The sequence below is a fragment of the Papio anubis genome, chromosome 5, assembly GCF_008728515.1.
Source record: "Papio anubis isolate 15944 chromosome 5, Panubis1.0, whole genome shotgun sequence".
In the NCBI taxonomy this organism is placed as follows: Eukaryota; Metazoa; Chordata; class Mammalia; order Primates; family Cercopithecidae; genus Papio; species Papio anubis.
The window spans coordinates 2,056,192-2,078,047 of NC_044980.1; positions in this window are offsets into that span (position 1 = coordinate 2,056,192).

The window sequence follows — 21,856 nt, forward strand, 5'->3', positions numbered from 1 at the left end:
CCCTGATGTCAGTGAGCTCGAGCTAGCCTGTTGCAAAGACACCCTAGAGAAGAACAGAGGAGGCCAGTGTGTAGCCTCGTGAGTGAGGCCATTCTGGACCTTCCCCTCCAGCTGTGCCACCATCTGACCACAGCTCACGGCCAAGTGAGACGAGTAGGAAAATCACTCCCTTGAGTCCATTCCAAATTGTCCACCTATCTAGTTGTAAACTAGTGAATAATTTTCTAAGTTTTCTAATAACAGCTACTAAGTTTTGAGGTTGTTTCATAGCAAAAACAAACTGATATGAATTACAAAATATTAAGACACCCCTTGCATTTTAGACGAATAGGTTTAAATTTAATTTAAACAGCAACCAAAAATTTAGCTTAAGTTACCATTCTCTGAGAAAATCTGTGTTAACCTAAGGAAAGGTTAATTGGGTTAATATTATTTTTCTTCAATTCTCTCACCATCTGCAACGAGTTAATTCTCTCTAACATTTTGTGATTTTAGAAGAAATGGGCTTATGGAAGTAATTAGCCATCAATTCCTTCAATGGGCTGTGTAGAACAAAGGGATTTCACTAAATGACAGTATTCCCATTTGCCCATCATTTCCATTCACATGGAGGAGTGTTCAATATATGCTTGCTTTGGGTTTACTTTTGCAATCCTCCAAGAAACAGTGGTTTGTGTGGGCACAAATGAGCTACATCACATACAGGTCAATGGGAAGACAGGAAATGCTCGCTATGCTAGAAGTAATAGTGGAAACTTTCATTATGTGTGGCGATTGGAGAGACACAAATGAAGGGCGTCTCCCAAAGAGAGTGGGAAGAGTTCAGACTGAATATCTCAAAACCTAAGCTCAGGTAATGGAACAGGCAGGGCAGCCCACTGGATGGCTGTCTTTCCTATGTAAAGGGATCACTGGAGCTGGTGGCACGTGGGTGCGCTGGAGAAATTGCCCGTGGAATTGAGAATGTCTTGACCTCTAGGTTGAATATCATATTTTGTCATTTTCATGTCCAAGGGGGACATTTTCTAGCCATGTACTTATATACAAAATAGAAGAAGCCATTTGGGCTGGGCGTGGGGGCTCACGCCTGTAATTCCAGCACTTTGGGAGGTCGAGGTGGGCAGATCATGAGGTCAGGAGTTTGAGACCAACCTGGCCAACATGGTGAAACCACACCTTCACTAAAATACAAAAATTAGCTGGGTGTGGTGGTGTGTGCCGGTAATCTCAGCTACTCAGGAGGCTGAGGCAGGATAATCACTTGAACCTGGGAGGTGGAGGTTGCAGTGAGCCGAGATCACGCCATTACACTCCAGCCTAGTGACGGAGTGAGACTCCATCTAAGAAAAAAAAATAAAATAAGAAGCCATTTGGACCCAAACTGGCAGATCTCCTTAACTTGGTTTTTGGAGAGGTAAGAGAGATAAGAGCGGCTTTGCCTTCCCCTGTGTTTGAAGACTGTATCATGGATCAACACGGGCTTCTGTACCACAACTTGTTTTCCTGGGGTGTCTGTCCCAGGCAGTGCTTGCTCTTTAAATTTTTGTCGGAGACCTCATGGTGGGTATGGAAAACCGTGGGTGGTGAGTGAAGGAAAAGGAAGATGTCACTGAAAGTGGTCTTACTCAAAGAGAAGGAATTCAGGAATGCTTTTACACTGTTGGTGGGAGTATGAATAAGTTCTACCATTGTGGAAGACAGTGTGGCGATTCCTCAAGGATCTAGAACCAGAAATACCATTTGACCCAGCAATCCCATTACTGGGTATATACCCAAATAATTATAAATTATTCTACTATAAAGACACATGCATATGTATGTTTATTGCAGCACTATTTATAATAGCAAAGACTTGGAATCAACCCAAATGCCCATCAATGATAGACTGTATAATGAAAATGTGGCACATATACACCATAGAATACTACGCAGCCATAAAAAGAATGAGCTCATGTCCTTTGTGAGGACATGGGTGAAGCTGGAAACCATCATTTTAAGCAAACTAACAAGAACAGAAAACCAAACACCACATGTTCTCACTCATAAGTAGGAGCTGAACAATGAGAACACATGGACACAGGGAGGGGAACATCATACACTGGGGCCTGTCAGAGGGTTGGGGGCAAGGGGAGGAATAGCATTAGGACAAATACCTAATGCATGCGGGACTTAAAACCTAGATGATGGGTCGATGGGTGCAGCAAACCACCATATCACATGTATACCTATGTACCAAAACTGCATGTTCTGCACATGCATCCCAGAACTTAGAGTATAATTAAAGAAATTAAAAGTAATACATGTCATTTGTGAGTTCAACAATAATATTCAATGCTATGTAATTAACAGGTAAATAGTGGGAAATGAAAAAAATTTTAAGTACCTAACTGGTTAAAAAAAAGTCATGATGAAGGAAAAAAGAAAACAAAACATATTAAGTGTAAATCAGTCAAATATTTTAGTTTTTTTAAATTAATGACCTGGCTGAATTTAAAAAAACAAATGTAAGCTCCCATAAAGACGTATCTTTCATTACAAGTATGTATATTTGAAAGCAAAAGGATGGGAAGATATATACCATGCTACAAAAAAGCAGAAGAAAGCTGGTGTAAATATTCGAATAACACGCAAAATAGGCTTTAAACCCATTTTTGCCAAGTGATCCATTACCGGAACGCTAAGCATGTGGGAGTTATTTATCTCCTACTGCTCAAGGTCATCACCAAGGTCTCATTTTTCAAATTCAAAAATTGCAACCTCAAGTATCAATGGGTTAAGACTAAAAGTATAACAAAACATAAAAGTATTTTATAATGATGAAGTAGTCAATTCAACAGTGAGATATAATTCCTAACTGGGCCCAAGGCTTTTCTTTGAAGGAGAGAAGTAACTGGCATAAAGGCCCTCAAACTCTCAACTCAGCAGCCAAAAGGAGGCACAGACACCAAAGACCTCAAGCATTTTCCAAAGGACGGGAAAGGAGTGGGAAATAATGTTGGGCTCCTGGGTCTTGCACACATGGCATGACTCCTTCAGCAGGGGGTGCACTCATTTCTAAGCCTGTCTTAGAACTGGCAGGTGTCAGAATGAGAACTATTTAAAGATTTGAAAGTATTTAATGATTTTGTCCCTTGCAATACCTACTATCATCACATATTTAAAATATTTCCATCATAAAAGCAACCAGATGGCATTGCCAAGATGGAGATCTGGAATGAAACCCCATGGGAAGGTTCTGAGAGGGCCTTCATCAAAGCTCACTGCTGAGCTTGAGCTCTGTTAGGTTCCAGGGACTCAGATACAGGGAGAGTTTGACCTTCCGGGGATGCTCCCTGACCGGGGGCCATCAGCGCTGGTCTCCAGGTGCCTGGGGACCAATCTGCCTTTGGCACCAATGATAAATTGGCCGTGCCAGCCCCCTTCCTTCATCCCCAGGAAGCTCCCATAAAGGTTGTCAGCACCTGGAATGCATTTTTTGGTACAGTTACCTATTGCCTGTGGGCGGATGTTTTAATTTTCAACCAACTTAGAGGACATTATCATTTAAAATATTGATCAATTCAGACCATCCTGTATAATACGTAATTTATAAGAAATGAACTCCTAACGTTGTTAAGCAATTTGATATAAAACCTGTAGGGCACATTCCTGCCATTTCTACAAATAGTGACCTTGAGTAAGAGCAGAAGACGTGATCAGGAAGTGAGTGCTCATTCCGGTGACCCGGGTGACCCTTACAGCACACAGAGGAACCTCTGCTCTGTGGCATCTCCGAGGATGGAGGATTGGACATTCAACCAATGTTTTGGTTTGTGGGATGAAACGTTAGCAATTGCAAAAACATTGACTAGGAAGGTTTCATGAGCAAATTTGATAAATTGTTCCAGGGCTAAGAAACAGTAAATACTCTTGTTGAAATATTTCACTTTGCTCAAGTTTCCCCTGATTTTTGACACTAGAGACAACCTTAAACAAACATGTTCTAACTGCATCTTTTCTCAAGGCCTGACTTTAGGCACACAATATTTCTGCGGTGTTGCCATTGTGTTTGCATATTTAGCCCCAAAAGCCCAGTGGACATCTGTGAAAATGAATCTCACATTGGGAAGCTACTGTAATACAAACTTCGCTCAGGACGTCAGATGTCTGCAAACACAAGAATGTGCATGTGTTTCTCAGGTTTAAAGTCAAGTTCAACTACAGGTTGATTTTCCTTTGCAGCATCTTCTGCAGGCTTTGTTAAGATGATAAATGCTTTCCAGCCTGCAGTGCTTAGCGAACACACTACACATATGAACACACACTATAGGCTTTCTAATCTTTGTATAGCATATATTTATATTATTAATGACTTTCCATATTTCTGTATCATGTAGTATTTTCCTTAATGATTTAACCTGGCTATTCACTCTAAGACTACCTGGCCACATCGTTACATATTTATGATAATAATATATCACTTTGTAAGCTGTGTTTTTGATATTTGTTTATCATTGTAAATAATCCCACATTACACGGGGACAGCAAGGACCTTAGAACACTGGAAAAACCAGACTGTGGAGCCCTGCCTTTGAAATATGATTTAAAACAGAATTTATAATGTCGCAGAATTACATAAAACTGTGTGAAATTGTGCAGATAATCATTTAAATCTCTCTACATGAAAAGATAATTGCTCCAGAAATTAACTGTACCTGGGGTTCATTCATTTGGTCATGGCTAGTTTCTTATGTAGTGATGATTTGATATCAGAGCTAATTAAGATCGGGTCAGAGTTGGTGAAGGTCAGACATTAATGTGTGGGATCATTGAAATGATAATTATAAACAGATTAGGAAGCCACGGTCCTTTATAAGGGGTTATTAGATAATTACTGTGAGAGTGAACGGCTTACTGTAATAATGGATTATCGACTACTTACAGCGTTTTAAGGGTGAGAGTGGATTCCTTCCTCAAGGACTAAAGAATAATGTTGTTGAAACTCAGAGCTCAGTAAATAAAGTAGAAGAATGGTAGCTCCAGCCCATTTTTCCCCGAAAGGATTTTTATTTTAGGGGATGCCTGTTATCACTGAAGTCCTTGCTGTCCTGTGGACAATGATGGCAGGTCTTGAGAGGGGTAGGGAAGGAAAAATAGTATTAGGATTCTCTATTGTTAGACAAGGAGAACGATGAGATGAGGAAGGTTTTGCTTTCCTCTCTGGTTCATTTATTTATAAGCTTTCCTGAATATTGGAAATCCATAAAAGCACAGGGTAGAATGAAAGCCACTCAGCCCATTTGGCATCTTCAGCATAGAGGTGCATTTCACCCTGATGTGCCTTTCACTGGGAACACTCCGACAATGCAATGACAGGAGCTATCCGTGAGGCTAACAGACACCGGGCTGCAGAGGGGTCCACATTCAGGACCTGGGGATTATGTGGGACAACTCTTTTCTCATCTGAAATCCTGTGGTGGACCCCTGTTCACAATGCCTTTGCTTCACGTCTTGCCACAAAGGTGGGCTTTCCAGAAAAATGAGCTCATACATATAAAGAAATATTCAGGCTCCCTTCAACATGCTCTCTAACTTAAGTGTGCACAACTTTGATCACATGGCCACAATTCCTTCGGAGTCTTCATCTTCTGTGTAATAAAAAGAAGCAACTTTCAATGAATGGTATTTACAATGTGGATCAGGAAAGCAATTGGAAAACATACGGAATGTCGTGTTTTAATTCTTTTGCCACCTTGTTAAAACAATTTGTCTGTAGCACAGATTCCAGGGTCGACCTCGAATTTTAAGGGGTGGGATGGAGTTGCTTCTGTCATCTTTGTGGATGCTTGCTTCAGCACAAGAGGGGCTGGCACTGCCTAGACGCCTGTTGTGGAAGGGCAAAGACCATTGGTCGTTGGGGGCTTTCTGTCTGCAGGGTCCAGAGTGTGTGAGCATCCACATCTTACATTGGACCCCAGGCTCAGAGAGGGGCCTCCTGGATCCCTGGCTGCCTGAAGAGGGCTTTGGCCTCAGCAGGATTTGTGTGTTGACAAAATGCAGGCTGTACCCTCTTTCTGGCCTGTCGCCAAAAAATGCCCAGAATCCAACATGACAGAAATGCGGGTTGAGCATTTTTGCTGAAATGGGATCTGCATCTGGGAATGAGAGTCTGAAGCATGACGAGGTATGGCTGTCCAGCGTCCCAGCCCCACCGCCTGGACTACCAGTGGGCCAGGAAGTTGGGCCCGTTCCAGTAGGATGTGAGACCAGCCCAGGCATTCCTGAGTCCTAGTCATGTCTTCGCTGACCCCTAGTGACCTGGGACACTGCTCCCCATTGGTCCTGACCTAATCACCTTCAAGTCTGCCTGATAGGAGAGTCTCATTTCTCTACCATTTCCACTTTTTTTTTTTTTTTTGAGACAGAGTCTCACTCTGTCACCCAGGCTAGAGTGCAGTGGCACCATCTTGGCTCACTGCAACCTCCACCTCCTGAGTTTAAGCGATTCTCATGCCTCAACTTCCCGACATAGCTGAGATTACGCATGCACTACCATGCTCAGCTAAGTTTTGTACTTTTAGTAGAGATAGGCTTTTGCCATGTTGGCCAGGCTGGTCGGTCTCGAACTCCTTATCTCAAGCAATCTGCCCCCCCTCGGGCTCCCAAAGTGCCAGGATTACAGGGGTGAGCCACCACATCCGGTGCCATTTCTGCTTTCTCTGTAGGTATGCTTCGTGTTTCCAGTAATCAAAGGCAGATGAAAACAGCAGTGAACGGAGGCACGGGTGATTGGGAGTACACTCATTTACCTTGGTCTATACATTAGTTGAGAAGAGTTGGTTGCCTATGAAACAGCATGTGGCAGTCTCCATCATTTGTGTTCTTTTGAGGTTGCCCAGAAGGAGAAGTCACCTTTAGCTGGTCAAGGGAGGATTCCACCTCTAGAGAAGGTCTCTTGCACAGGTGGCTTTGAAGGTGCCTCCTGCTTGTGATTTGGGGCACTCTTCCAACTGCCAGAGAAGGCAAACACATTTCTCTTTAAGAAGGAGGCTTCATCTAGAACAGGGATGTCCAATCTTTTGGCTTCCCTGTGCCGCCTTGAAAAAAGAAGAATTGTGTTTGATCACACACATAAAATACACTAACACTAAAGATGGCTGATGAATGAGCTAAAAAAGGAATCTCAAAAAAAAAAAATCTCATAATGTTTTTAAAAGGTTTATGAATTTGTGTTGGGCCACAAAGTCGTCCTGGGCTGCATGCAGCCCCTGGGCCACAGGTTGGACAAACTTGAATAGAAGCACGCTTTGCTGGAAGCTTCTCCATTATTGAGAGTCCCAAGAAACAGGACTACAGGAGGCTGGTGTTCTTGACCAGGTCATCTGGACAGCCACAGTTTCACCAAAGTGGGCCTGGAAAGAGAACTACACCATCATGATGCGGCTCTGTCTGTGGAAGATAATGACTCACCTACCAAATAATTCAGAAGGTTAAAATCTGAAGTTCAACTGCAATGTTTAAACCCTCCTTTCAAAACAGCACCCCAGAATCTTTGCACTTCAATATGTGGTCCAAGTGAAAAGGAAGGGCAGGGAACCTCACATGACTCAAGGTGAACCTCTTTCAATCACAGGCATAAATACTGGTGCTTTGACACTGTGGTTCCTGGGTCAACGTGATGCTATTGTGACTTGTTCATGATTTTTTTAGTTGACATAGTATAATTGTATGCATGGGATAAAATGTGATATTTATATACGTTTAAACAATGTGTAATAATGAAATAATAGTAATTAGCATATCCATCACCTCAAAATTTATTATTTCTTTGTGTTGGGAACTTTCAAAATCCTTTTTTCTAGCTATTTAAAAACACACAACAAATCACTGCTGACTATAGTCACCCTGCAGTGCTAAAGAACATTAGAATTTATTCCTCCTATCTAGCCGTGATTTTTGTATCCCTTACAAATCCCTCCCTATCTCCCCTTCCCCCTACGTTTCCCAGCCTGTAGTAACCACTATTCTACTGTCTATTTCTGTAAGAGCAACTTTGTAAGCCGATACACATGAGTGAGAACATACAGTATTTTTCTTTCTATGTCTGGCGTCTTCCACTTCGCATAACGTCTTCCACTTCACATAATGTCTTCTAGGCTTATCCATGTGACCGTGAATGACAGGAATTCATTCTTTTTATGGCTGAATAGTATTCCACTGTGTATATATACCACATTTTCTCTAGTCATTCATTCATTATAGACATTTAGGTTGATTTAGTATCTTGACTATTGTGAATAGTGCTGCAGTAAATATGGAAATGCAAATACCTCTTTGGCATACTGATTCCCCTTTCTTCACGTCCCAGCAGTGGGATTGCTGGATTATATAGAAGTTCCATATTTAGTTTTTTGAGGAAACACAATACTGTTTTTCATAAGACTTCACTAATCAGCATTCTCATCAATGGTGCACAAGGCTTCCGCTTTACATCCTCGCCAGCATTTGTTATTGTTTGACTTTTTTATAATAGCCATTCTAACTGGGGTGAAATTATATCTCTTTATGATTTTGATTTGCATTTTCCTGAAGATTAGCAATGTTGAGTGTTTTTAAAATATACTTTTTTGGCCATTTTTGTGTCTTCTTTTTAGAGATTCTTGATTATTTGCCCATTTTAAATTGGATTATTTGGCTTTTTGCTCTTATTTGAATTTCATGAATATTCTAGATGTCAATCCTTTGTTGGATGAATAGCTTGCAAATAATTTTTCTCATTCTGCAGGTTATCTTTTCATCCTATTCATTATTTGCCGTGCAGAAGATTTTTAATTTTATATAATCCCATTTTTTAATGTTTTGCTTTTATTGTCTGTGCTATTGAGGTCTTTTCCATGAAATATTTGCCCAGACCAGTGTTCAGTGTCCTGTGTGTTACCTATGTTTTCTTCTAGCAGTTTTATAGTTTTGGGTCTTTCATTTAAGTCTTTTATCCATTTTGAGTTAATTTTTATATATGGTGAGAGCTAGTGGCTTATTTTCATTCTTTTGCATATTGATATCCAATATTCTCAGTATCACTTATTGAAGGTACTGTTCTTTCACCCAGTGTGTCTTGTTGGAATATTTGTTGAAAATCTGTTGGCTGTAAATATGTGAATTTATTTCTCGGTGCTCTATTTTGTTCAATTGGTCTGTGTGTCTGCTTTTATGCCAGTATCATGCTGTTTTGGGTGCTATAACTTGTGTGTCTGTTTTTATGCCAGTATCATGCTGTTTGGGGTGCTATAATTTGTAATATATTTTGAAGTCGTGTAGTGTGATGCCTCCAGCTCTGACCTTTACTCTGATCTTTATTATTTCTTTTCTTCTGCTAATTTTGGGTTTAGTTTCCTCTTGCTTTTCTAGTTCCTTGAGGTGTACGATTAGGTTGTATATCTAAAATCTTTACTTTTTGATGTAGCCATTTATTGCTATAAACTTTGCTCTAAATACTGCTGTTGCTGTATTTCGTAGGTTTTGGTATGTTTTATTTCTATTTCCATTTGTTTCAGAAAACTTTTAAATTTTCTTAATTTCTTCATTGCTCAGAAATGCTTTAGCTCTTCAGGGCCTTTGTGATTCCAGATAAATTTTATAATTCTTTTTCTATTTATGTGAAGCATGTCATTGGTATTTTGATAAGGATTGCACTGAATCTGTAGATTACTTTGGATAGTACAATCTTTTTAACAATACTAATTTTTAATACACAAACATGAGATCGCCTTCTATTTTTGTGTACTCATCAATTTCTTTCACCAGCATTTCTTTTATAGTTATTATTTTAAAGATCTTCCACTTCCTTGGTTAAATTTATTCCTAGATATCTTTTTTGTAGCTATTGTAAATTAGATTGCTTTCATGACTTATTTGTGGGAAGTTTATTATTGGTATATAGAAATGCTACTAAGTTTTGCATGTTGATTTTGCGTCCTGCAACTTTACCAAATTTGTTTATTAGTTCTAAGAGTTTCTTGATGGAATCTTTAGGTTCTTTCTATATGTCAGATCATGCCATCTGCAAAGAGAAACAATTTGGCTTCCTCCTTTTCAATCTGGATGACCTTTATTTCTTTCTCTTGTCAAATTGCTCTGGTCAGGAGCAATTTAATAACAGTGGTGAAAGTGGACATACTTGTATTGTTTCAGTTCTTAGACAAAAAGCTTATAAAGCTTTCAGCTTTTTCGTATTAAGCATGATGTTAGCTGTGGACTTGTCATATATGGTTTTTATCATGTTGAAGTATGTTCCTTCTGCATCTAGTTTGCTGAGAGTTTTTACTATGAAGAATGTTGAATGATATCAAATCCTTTTTCTGCATCAATTAAGATGATCATGTAATTTTTGCCCTTCATTCTGTTGATGTGATGTAGCACATGTATTGATTTGCATATGTTGAACCATCCTTACATTGCTGGGATAACTCCTTGATCATGGTTTATTATCTTTTTGATGTGTTGTTGAATTCACTTTCCTGGTATTTTGTTGAGAGTTTTTCTATCTATGTTCATCAGGAATATTGGCCTATAGTTTGTATGTGTGTTTGTCTTTGTGTGTTTTTTGTCTCAGGGTAATTCTGGCCTCACAGAATGAGTTTGGCAGAATTTTCTTCCCTTAAAATATTTAGAATAGTTAGAGAAGAATTGGTGTTAATTCTTCTTTAAAAGTTTGGTAATGTCCAATTGTGAAGCCATCGGGTACTTGGTTTTTCTTTGTTGGGAGACATTGTATTATTGATTCGATCTCATTACTTACTGTTGGTTTGTTCAGGCTTTCTATTTCTTCTGGATTCAATCTTGATAGGCTGTATGTGTCCAAGAATTTACTCATTTCCTCTAGGTTTTCCAATTTGTTGGCATGTAGTTGTTTATAATAGTCTCTGATGAGCCTTTGTATTTCTGTGGTATTAGTTGCAATATCTGCTTTTTTGTTTCCGATTCTGTTTGGTTCTTTTCTCCTTTCTTCTTAGTCTAGCCAATGGTTTGTCAATTTTGTCTATTTAAAAAAAACTTTTTATTGTTTTGGTTAATTTGCATGTTTGAGACTTAATTTTGTTTGTTTCTATCCTGATATTTATTATTTCTTTTCTTATATTAATTTTAGTTTAGTTTCTTCTTGCTTTTCTAGTTCCTTGAGGTGTACCATTAGGTTGTACATCTGAAATCTTTACTTTTTGATGTAGGCATTTATTGCTACAAACTTCTCTGTAAGTGCTGCTTTTGCTTTATCTCATAGGTTTTGGTATGTTTGTTTCTACTTTTATTTGTTTCAAAAACTTTCAAATTTTCTTAATTTCTTCATTGACCCAATGGTTGTTGAGGAGCATGTTGTTTCATTTCCATGTGTTTGCCCAGTTTAAAAAGTTCCTTTTGTTATTGATATCTAGTTTTATTCCATTGTGGTCTATAAAGATACTTGACATGGTTTTGATTTTTAAGAAAATGGTCGAGACTTATTTTGTGGCCTAACATATGATCTATTCTAGAGAATGTTCCATGTGCTGCTGAGAATGTATATTCTGTAGCTGTTGGATGAAATATCCTATAAGTGTCTGTGAGGTCCATTTGTTATATAGTGCAGCTTAAAGCTGATGTTTCTTTGTTAATTTTCTGTCTAGATGATCTGTTCAGTACTTAGAGTGAAGTGTTGAAATCCTGAACTATTATTGTATTGGAGCATATCTCTCCCTTTAGATCTGATAATATTTGCTATTTGTATCGGGGTGCTCTGGTGTTAGTTGCATATTTATTTACAATTGTTACATCCTCTTGCATGAATCCCTTCATTATATAATGCCCTTCTTTGTCTCTTTTTACAGTCTTTGACTTAAAATCTATGTTATCTAAGTACAGTTATGCTTTGGAGATACTGAGGGTTCAGTTCCAGAACATTGCAATAAAGTGAATATCACAATCAAGCAATCAAACCAAAATTTGTCTTGATTTTCTGGTACATGAAAGGGTTATGTTTCCTCTATACTGTCATCTATTAAGTATGTAATAGCATTATGTCTAAAAAACATTGTACATATCTTAATTAAAAATTACTTTATTGCTAAATACTGCTAACGCAAAGAAACAAAGATAGCACATGCTGATGGGAAAGTGGGGCCAATAGACTTGCTTAGTGCAAGGTTGCCACAAGCCTTCAATTTTTAAAAAATTCAATATCTGCAAAGTACAATAAAGCGAAACACAATAAAACAAAATATGCCAGCACAGCGACTCCCACTTGCTTTAGGTTTCTGTTTGTATGGACTATCTTTTTTCTCCCTTATCTTTCACTTTATGCGTATTTTCACAGGTGAAGTGTGAGTTTCTTGTAGTAGATAGTATACAGTTGGGTCTTTAAAAAAATTCATTTAGTCTGTATTTTTTAAATTGGATAATTTAATTTATTTACATTCATGTTTATTATCAATAAGTAAAAACTTACTTCTATTGTTTTCTTAATTGGTTTTCTGGTTGTTTTGCATATCATTTGTTCCTTTCTTCTTCTCTTATTGTTTATCTTTGCATTTGGTGGTTTTCTGTAGTGTTAAGGTTTGGTTCTTTTCTCGTTCTCATTTGTAAATCTGTTCTAGCAGTGAGTTTTATACATTCATGTTTGTTTGTAACGGTAGCTATCATCCTTTCACTTTCCGATGTATGATTTCCTTAAGCATTTCTTGCAAAACATGTTTAGTGGTGATGATTTCTCTCAGTTTTTGCTTGTCTTGGAAAGATTAATTTTTATTCTTTCTGAAAATAGCTTTGCTCGGTACAGCCTTCTTAGTTGAAAGAATTTGTTTGTTTCTTTTTAACTTTTAATATGCTAACCCAATCTCTCTTGAGCTTTAAGGCTTCTGCTGATAAATCTGCTGATAGCCTAATGAGAACTCCTTTAAATGTGACTTGATGCTTTTTTCTTGCAGTTTTTAGAATTATCTCTTTGTCTTTCACTTTTGGCAGTTTGACTATAATGTGCCATGGAGAGAAAATTTTTGGATTATATACGGGGAATTTTCACCTTTTTTGATCTGGTTGTTCATTTCTCTGCCAAGACTGGGGATTTTTTCAGATAGTAGTTTATTAAATATCTTTACTATAGCTTTTTCTATCTCTTCTTCTTCAGAAGAATTTTGGCCATTTCCCAAAGTGCAAATATTTGTTTGCTTAATGGTGTCCCATAAGTCCCATTTTTTAAAAAGTTTGTTTACTTTTTTATTGTTATTTTTTGTCTGATGGTGTCATTTCAAAAAGTTTGACTTCAAGTTCAAAAATTTCTTCTTTTACTTATTCTAGTCTGTTCTGAGTTTCCTTAACATTATTATGTTGAATTTGTTTTCAGGCATTTCATAGATGTTATTTTCTTTGGGGGTATCTTACTGGAGAATTATTGTGTTTCTTTTGCTACGGCTTTTTGTTTCTTGTTGCTTTTTCAAGTTTCTTGAGTCTCTATGTTGATATCAGCACATCTTGTGGAATGTCCACTTCTTTCAGTTTTATGGGGTAGCTTCCATAGGCAGACTTTTTCTTAGAGATGTGCTCTATAGCATCTGTTGGGTAGCATGGTTTGGCTTTCATTCTGAGTGGGCACATTATATAGTCTCTACGGAATTTCTTCGGCTATAATCAATGTGATTTCTTTGGCTATAATCAATGTCAGTGGTGTCTGTGAGTGTCTCAGTGGCCTAGAATGTAGGTATTTGTGGAGGCAAGACTTTGCTGGGGAAACGGGCAACCAGGTAGGCCAGTTCTCAGGCTCCAGGTGAGTGCATGCCACGTGTGATGGCTCCACTGATTGTGGGGGCAGGGCAGGATCATTGGCAGTGAGGGGCTCCCGTCAGGTGAGTTGTTGAACCCTGGGAAGTACATGCAGTATGTGATGGCTTTACCAGTTGAAGCGACAGAGTCAGCACTGGTGATGGGCATTGGGTGATCCGTCCTCAGTCCCTGAGGAGCATGCACATTAGTTTCCTCAGTCTTGGGGGTGGTCTCCCTACTCTTCTTGACTGCTTTGTTTTGGGAGTGGTAGTGAGGGGATACAGGATACTGTGTTGTCTTCAGTGCCAAAGTCACAGCTGTACTTCTGGATCTAACTGGGGTTGCATCATTATAGCCTGCTATGTGGGTTTGGTGAGAACAAGTCAGGCCCTCAGAAATGTAGAGATGAAGGAGCTGTTAGCTTCCTAGGGCAGGTTGCATTCAACAGTGGTTCTGTTCCAAAAATGGCATTGTGCTATAGCAGCTTGGATCCCAGGGAGTTGGGGGTGGCTCAGCGTTAGTTCATTCCCTGAAGTGATGCAGCTGTGTGGACTCTAGGCAGCTCTCTACACTGAGCTCAGAGCCTGTGAGCACTGAGTGGCCTTCTTGGAACTAGGATTGCAGGTGTCCATGGTAGTAGTTGAGAGTTCTGGGGATGTCCAAGTTACCTTTTGTAATCAGGGGGATTCCCTCTTGGTTCTGTGCTGATCTTAGCTGAGGACTTCACTTCCCTGTCTATGATGCCATCCTGAGCTTCTGCCCTTCAAAGGGTTTTCGTCACTTTCTTGCTGAATTCCAGTGTTCTCTCTCAAACACCACTCAAAATGTAGCTGCTTGTTTGTTATTTTGGTTCTTTTTTGTGGATACATGCGTGGTGGGCATCTCTTTTTAGCCATTTTGATGACATAATCAGTGACGTGTTTGGTTTCGGGAGTCCCCAGGTCAGAGGGACGTCTTTTCAATGGCTAAAAACAGGCAGCATCCAATGCCAACTTTTATGCCTGTCAAGAAAAGAGGAAAACCCAGATTGTTGAGGTCTGGAGTGTCCCTCTTTCCTTGCATAAATGGTACTCAGAAAGTCACAAAGTAAATAAATGACAACTCTGCTTGAAGTTGAAGAGAAAGACTGAGGATGAGTTGAATATTTACTGCAACCTGGAGCCTCTAGTGAAGCCACTGGTCCTTCTGCCACCTTTTCCCCACACAACTTCATCGTTTAAATGTGACACTAACCTAAAAGGTCAACGTTTGCAGGTCTTCCTTGCCAGGACTCACACTCTGCTGTCTTACAACCCAGCATTTCTCAGGGGGCCTGCCAAGGAAAGATCATGCCAGTCAGTAATCTGGCTGCATATTTGCAAGAAGATCAAACAAAATGCAATGTTTGAGATAGCTTTTCTCTTTCTGTGTAGTGTGCAGAGGCTGAAAGATCACCGTAGCTTACTGTGGTAAGAAAGAACGTGTGTATATGAAGAAAATGCTTCTTGGGGAATTACATTTCAGGAGTAAGCAGGTCATTTGATACCTGGATTTTGGGCCTGTTGGCTAAGAATCCTGGCTGAGTTCACCACCTTGAAGCCACAATCTGGGTCACAAAACTGCATGCCTCATGAGCAAAGGGAGGGTGTATGTAGGCAGGCTGGATAAGTGTCGGGGTGGAGACAAACTATCTTTGTTTCTAGAATCTCAGAGAGCATCTTGGGAAGCAGAATTCTTTGTTGCCAGAAGTCAAAAAACAAGATCCAAGTTGACTATGACCTTTATGGTCTATTCAGAAAGGTCTGTCAGAGCTACACCATCCACCCTCTAGCTGGCTCATTCCTGTGCATGTGGAATATCTGTGCTGTGTCTGATCAGAATCACTCCCTCTTCGCTTTCTAACACATTTTCCAGGCAGGCAAGGATCCCAGATGAGAACAAGGATATCTGTGGACCTGGGGTATCTGTCTCTGCTAGAGACCTGACCGTGTCCTAGCAGTTTAGTCACAGGGGCCAAAAAGTTAGGGAGGCCATTTTTGGTTTCCGAGATAAATGCATTATCTAAAATGTTTGTGCACTGCCTTCTTGATCCACGTTTCAGGTCACCAAACTGAAAATACCTTGGCATGGATTAAGAGAGAATTGTAACCTAGAGTTAGTCTTTCAAAGGCTGTGACCTAGGTACCCAGCCGTAGCCATGTAATGGTTTGTAGAGAATGGCATGGAGCCTGTATTGCTCAGGATTTTCCAGAGAAACAGTATATTGGCTCACATAGTTACGGAGGGAAGAAATTTTCCAGTCTGACGTCTGCAAGGCTGGAGACCCGGGGCAGCTACTCCAAATCAGGAGGCCTGAAAATCAGGTGACTGACGGTTTCAGCCCAGATCTGAGTTCAAAGACCCAAGAACCAGGAGTACAAGTGTCTGAGGGCAGGATAAGATAATTGTCTCAGTTCAGAGAGAGCAAATTCCCCTTTCCTCTGCCTTTTTGTTATATTTGCATTCTCAACAGATTGGACATAGATGCCATCTACATTGGTGAGGGTTGGTCTTCCTCACCTCAGTCCATGGATTTAAATCCTCATCTCTTCTCAAGCCCTGACAGATACACCCAGAAATAACATTTTACCAGCTATCTTGAGTATTCGTTAGCCCAGTCAAGTTGACAGAATTAACTGACATAGAGTTCATTAAAAATAATTCAAAATATTTGTCTATAAAAGGGCAGATCAGCTTTTTAGAAGCATTGAAGTATTTATAAAATTCGAACTGTTTTGCACCCACCGAATGCAAGCATTTTCCATTTTTTTCCCAGAATATTTGGCATAATGTAGACAACTTCTGAGCACTGGGGAACAAGCCTTCTCCTATCATTTGCCCTGAGGCATATATCTTTTGCCCTGGCAAGTTTCATAACATTTTAATCCTTTCCCTTCCTCAATTGTGTGATGGTGACCACAATGCAACGGGAAAGTCCTCGTAAGAAAGACCCTTCAATATCTGGCTTGATGTCACCAAGATGTGCAAGAAAACAAACAATACAATGTCAAGTTGTCATTCTGGAAAGGAGTGAGAGCTGTGGTGGGCAGCTGGAGAGCCGGCAGGTCAACCTCTTGTTGACACCATCCTGCCAAGGTGAGGATTTCTTGGTAATTCTCTTGTCCCAAAAGAAAGGACACACAGAAGCAATTGTTCTAGACCTGTGCTTTTTCTTCAAGCAAAGAGAAGTGAGTTGTGACAGATCACCCTCACATAAGTGAAAATAAATGTGGTTTTTACAGTAACATTAACAAAAATTGAAAATAAAAAGGATCATTAGTCAAAATGCAGGTGACATTAAGTATCATACTCAATGATTGATGAAGCAAAAAATATTGCAAGAATCTATTTCACCACAACACAGGGCATTTATTTCTCTACTTGGAGAGTGCAGGGGGAATAATAGGAGTTTCCCTCAGACACTTACCTGTCTTTTGATGTTTACTGAATGTGTTTATTAAAACTCACATCACACTTTCAGTGGAAATCATTTTTTTTCTTCATTCACTTCAAGTGATCTCAGGCATGGAAATATGGAAAATGTTATATGAAGTTTTATGGAAATTGTTATATAAAGTTCCATACACAAATCACTGAATTATTTACTTTTTTGCAGCCTTTTCTGGAGACAAATGGAGTTTCCCAGCATGTGTGGCTCCTACAGGTCCCTGGAGGCCAGCTGGGCGGAAAATGTGGGAGAAGCCATGGAGAACCCACTGCTGGGCTGACTGGCTGCCAACATTCACTGCAGAACCAACATGATGCTTTCTGCCTAATTAGCAGTGATATAAAGAGTGACTGAGAGAAATGTGGGGGTCTCAGTGTCTAAGAAGGGGTCTCCCACTTCAATTGAATGGACCCCACTTTCCTCCTTAAATCTATGTGCTTCTATGTCCACTCCGGGTGTTCACTTTGCCTCTAAACAATTAACTCCAAAAAACTAAGTCATAAAATCCAATGCTTCATTTTTAAAATTGTGAGCATATTATGATGAGTATTTATTACACGGCTGTGCACACCAAAATGGAGGTGGGGATAAAAAATGTGGCTAAATGCAACCCCACCTCTGGAAATACTAAACCAGTATGTCCTAAATGATGTCCTATTTTAAATGATGTCCTATTTTAGTCTTAATTTAGTTTTAGCAACATGTTCTTTCTGTAGCAGACACTGGAAGGTCAGTGGTTTAGTGGCGGGATCTTTTCCTGGCCATCCACCCCTGGGATTCATGGGACTAGTTATGCACCAACAGCTACTGGACAGTTCCAGTGCTCCACTTCTCTGTGGGCCTCCATGGAACAGTACGTGTCTACTTTGCAGAGGGCCTGTGGGACATCGCCAGGGCAGCTGATGGTTTCGCAGAGATAGGCCTGCTCCTAGTCCATGTGTATTAGTCTGTTTTCATGCTGCTGATACCCATTACTGGGTAATTTATACAGGAAAATGGGTTTAATGGACTTACAGTTCCACATGGCAGGGGAGGCCTCACAATTATGGCAGAAGGTGAAAGGCACATTTCACATGATGGCAGACAAGGGAAGAAGAAAGCTTGTGCAGAGAAACTCCCCTTTTAAGACCATCAGATCTCATGAAACTTATTCACCAACATGAGAACAGCATGGGAAAGACCTGCCCCCATGAGTCCATTGCCTCCCACCAGGTTCCTCCCACAATACCTGAGAATTCAAGATGAGACACAGCTGAACCATATCATCATGGGAGGGGCAAGATCCTCTGCAGACTGGCTGGGCTTCCTAGTTAGCCTTAGCTTATCCCTGGAGACTCCAGAAGCAAAGAGGGCACCGATTCTGATGTCCTCGCAACTCCTGATTCCTTTTCAGTTTAGAAAGCGTATGAGGAGTGACATCTCCCTTTACTCAGTTTTGGTATCTGATGTAAGACTTAGCTATACCAAATTAGCTTCTCTTAGGGTGTTCTCACTTGTGAAATCTGCTGATGATAGACCTTTTTATTGAGGAGAGTATGAGAGTCAAAAATTCTAAACGCTAAGAGAAACCCAGGAGAGCATGGAGGAAAATAAGAGCAGTTACCATTTGCTGGTGACAAAGTTTGTCCCGGGAAAGAGAGTCAAGGCTTTGCCTATGTGGACTTAGGTTGAGATGCTTGGGAAGTCTAAGGAGGCTTCACAAGTTCATGGCCTTAGCTCTGAGAAGAATGGTTGAACAGGAGGATGAAGGACAGAGGAAACCAAGTGAGCAGAGCAGGAGACAGGAGCTCACCCTTAGCATCCTACCCTGAGTCAGGCCAGGCCCTTGGGCACCAGCTTTCCACTGAGCTTCCTAGGATGCTGGGGTGGCTTAGGAGGCAAAACCCTGCATTAGTCCAGCTCTAACAACAATGTTTATGTGATAGGAATTCCTGAGTGTCCAAAAGACTTTGGAAGAGTGGATAAAATGTTTATATTAGAGCTCATGTCTTTCTTGCTAAAATTTTATTCTCTCAAAATCAAATTATTTTGTTACAGAAGGGGATTGAAATTTGGGAAAAAAATCAGCCAAATACACAGTGTATTTGGATGTTATCTTAAAACTCATATAAATTAAATCATTCTGCCAGGGACCTTTAATAATTATTGCAGCTCCAAAAAGACTGTTCCAGAGAAATGAGGAGTGTCTTTGTGCACATGGTAACATTGACGCAGGAGTTTTTGCTCCTTAGTTCAGCTAAAATCCTGGTTCTTGTCTCATGACCAGGAAAAATTAGGCCCACGGACACATTCAAAGGTGAGGAGGGGAGAATTTATTAAGCAAAATAAAAGCTCTCAACAAAAAGAGGGGACCTGCGTGCAGGTTTTCCACCTCACAAAATTGAACACCAGGTTGCCACACACAAGTTGAAGAAGCCGAGCTCCTCCCCAGCATAAGGCATGAATTCCCGGTGGCTCCACCTGCTCTGCCAGTGCACATGCTGGCATGCCCAGGGAAGCCATAGGTAGTATCAGAGTAGGCAGCACTTGATTGGTTAAAAGGCATTATTCAGAAAGAATCAATTGGGAATGGGCAGGCAAACAGTAGCAGTTCTTCCTCTGGGTCGGGGGTTTCATCCGGGACCAGCAGTCAGGTCTTTCAGCCCTCAGGCTGTTTCAGGCTTAAAGGTGGGTCATGGGGAACTGTTCCCTGTCTGCCCAGGCATTTGTCTGCCTTCTGCCTCTATCAATATGGGCAATTCACTTCCTATTCCATCATTCATTGGTCTACGTTCCTTTTAACCCAGAGTAAAACAAAGCAAAGCCTTTTATCAAGGAGACCTACATAAGATGCCCAGCATTTTTCACAGTGTGTTGTAATGAACATAAATACTCTGGACTCACAGATTCAATTGCCAAATAAATTAGGGAGGAGCATCCTATGAAAGTTCTATCTTAGAGATTCATAGTGCAGGCCAGCATACTGAAGATACGAATCCCTGTAATATATAACTAAGTAATTTTGTGAATCTCCTCATTCCTCTAAATTCTTTGACAGTGGAACACTTGCTAATGTAAAACATAGAAACGCCACAAAATGGTGTGTTTTAAAATTGCACCCTGGGTAATATCTTTTATTTTTAAACCTCCCCACTGAATGGGAAGGACTGTGTTTACATCAGTTATTGATAGCTTGGGCACATTTCTAAGTGTTAGAACTCTGACACGAAATGATCTCTAAAATCTTGTAATTCTTTCCTTGGGGTTTCCACAGCAGGAAATCTCTTGGTGATTCCAGCCAGGTGGCTCCATGGGAGAGCTGTTCTTATCAATTCACTTTGACTTCTTATTTAGAGACATTAAACCGTGTGACTATGTGCTTCCTTTATCATTCTACCATAAACCTATTATTAAATATACTGTGAGAGGTTTGACCCAACCAAGCCTTAACTGGAGCAGAGCTTTGATATTGAGCAAGACAACCAGTTTCATGGCTACCAGGCCACCTTAATGTAAATGAAAAATTTCAGCCGTCCATGAGGAGAAGGAACTGCAACCATAGACTCACAACAAAAGCAGAAGGAAATTTGTATGTTGTTATTTAAAGATTGATGATAGTTTGGATTCAATTAGGAAAAGTTACACATTTCCGAAGTAGCCTTAGCAGATATTTACAATACTTCATTATGATTTTTAAAATAAATGTTCTATGTGGTGCCATATCTTGATGTCTAAAATTTATTCTGCATGCTTTTAAGCTTACAGTTGTCAACCTTAAATGGTAAACTGAGAAATCCACCAATGGGAGCTTAAACGTTGAGTTATAATGCCTTGTCTAGAATCAATAGACATTATACAATCTCTGTGTGTGGGTCTCTCTTTCTTTTTTAAATAGCTACAGTGTTTTTTAACTTGGAATGATAGAAAGAGACAGCATTGCCCAATGAAGACATTGGGTTGAGGACCCCAAGCCTTCTGGTCATGGGGTTGCCCCCCAGGCCTGTTCCACAGTGGTAGGGTCTAACGTAGGGACAGCCCACCCACTTCCTGTTCACATGTCATCTCTCAAGGTGACGCAGGAGGCAAGAGGCCTGGATTTGCTTCCCCGTTACCATTTACTAGTGATGTGATTTTATGCAGAAAGATCTTCTTTCTGAGTCTCATTTTCTCATTTCTAAACTGTGGGTAGAAATACACTCTGTCTCCTGAAAGGTGGGGGCAAAATCAAGTGATTTTGTGACTCTCTTGTCTAGCTCCATGAACTGTAATATTATTGAAGAAATTAGATGAAATATATTAGACTGAAACTGTAAACAGTTGACAACTGGCTTAATATTTCAACTGTTGGAACACATAAATTCAGATGTACAGTTTGCTAAGCCATGCCTGCAAAGGTTCTGCTGCTGGAAGCCTCCTCCCATATTTCAAAAAGATGCTCTGCTTCCATTTAGTTCAGGTTTGTTTTATCTCAGTCAACAATGGCAGAAAAAGGTGAAATTGTGTCCCTTCAGCAGCTGAAAATTCTGCCTGTCTATCCATTCCCATTATCAACTCCCTATTTCATTAAGGAAACACTTTCAAAGTGGTGTATCTGCAAAGCAAAATGCTTTTACAGTGTAAAGTTTGGGTTCCTCACTGACTGAT